The following is a 1336-nucleotide window of genomic DNA, read 5'->3' as shown; positions in this document are numbered from 1 at the left end:
TAGTACTTATTCTATCGGTCTCTTTTGCCGAACCATTAAGTTACGGGGACGTAAACACACCACCATCGGTTGTCAAGCGATGTTGGGGGGACAAACACAGACACACAAGCACATACATATATATACATATATACGACAGGCTTCTTTCAGTTTTCGTCTACCAAATCTACTCAGAAGGCTTTGGTCGGCCCGAGGCTATAGTAGAAGACACTTGCCCAAGGTGCCACGCAGTGGGACTGAACCCAGAACTATGTGGTTGGTAAGCAAGCTACTTACCACACAGCCACTCCTGCGCCTATGTTTGTTTGCTTGTCTGTTTCTTTTTCGAGGTGCATGTTGTGGTAAGAAGTTTACTTCACTTCCCAGCCACATGGTTCCTAGCCACATAGTCCCCATTGCATAGCACCTTGAACAAGAAAACCTTGTGAGTGGATTTGGTAGATAGAAACTGAAAGAAACCGGTCGTGTGTGTGTGTGTGTGTCTATTTGTCCACTCGCCATCGAGTGGACAACTTAGCAGGTTGGCAGAAGACACCGGTAGAATAAGTACAAGGCCTATCAACGGAACAGCTTAACGTGAAAGTGGCTGAGTACTCTATAGACACACGTACCCTTAATGTAGTTCTCGGGAATAATCAGCGTAACAAGGCCGGCCCTTTGAAATACAGGTACAACTCATTTTTGCCAGCTGAGTGAACTGGAGCAACATGAAATAAAGTGTCTTGCTCAAGGAAACAAAGCGTCTCCGGGAATTGAACTTACGATCCTATGATCGTGAACCGTATACACTAACCACTAAGCCACGCGCCTCCACACACACACTTATATATATATACACATAATTATATATATATATATATATATATATATATATATGTATGTATGTATGTATGTATGTATGTATGTATGTATGCATGCATGTATGTATATGTATAAATATATATATACATATATTTATGTATATATATAAAACAAATAATAAATGAGTATATGCATGTATACGTACAAGTATGTGCATACCTACATCTACCTGTATATATAGGTGCATATCTGGGTACAAGACATTGCAAACAAAACGTAGACAAAAAAATAATAATCACCAGAGTATAGAACACACACAGGCCACATAGAGAACATTTTCCTTCATCAGCTACCCCCATTCTAACACAGGCGTTTCGAAGAGTTAGGGCAGGACGCATCGTTAAAATGGCTCTTCCCACGGACCACAAATTACATTTGTATGCACAAATTAAATTTGTACCATGGAGGAATGTAGTGGTGGACAGAAAACAAGATAGGAAAACAAACGGAAAAGGCTATATATATATATACACAC

This window comes from Octopus bimaculoides, chromosome 29, assembly GCF_001194135.2.
Source record: "Octopus bimaculoides isolate UCB-OBI-ISO-001 chromosome 29, ASM119413v2, whole genome shotgun sequence".
NCBI lineage: Eukaryota > Metazoa > Mollusca > Cephalopoda > Octopoda > Octopodidae > Octopus > Octopus bimaculoides.
Note: the sequence above shows the minus strand (reverse complement) of the source record.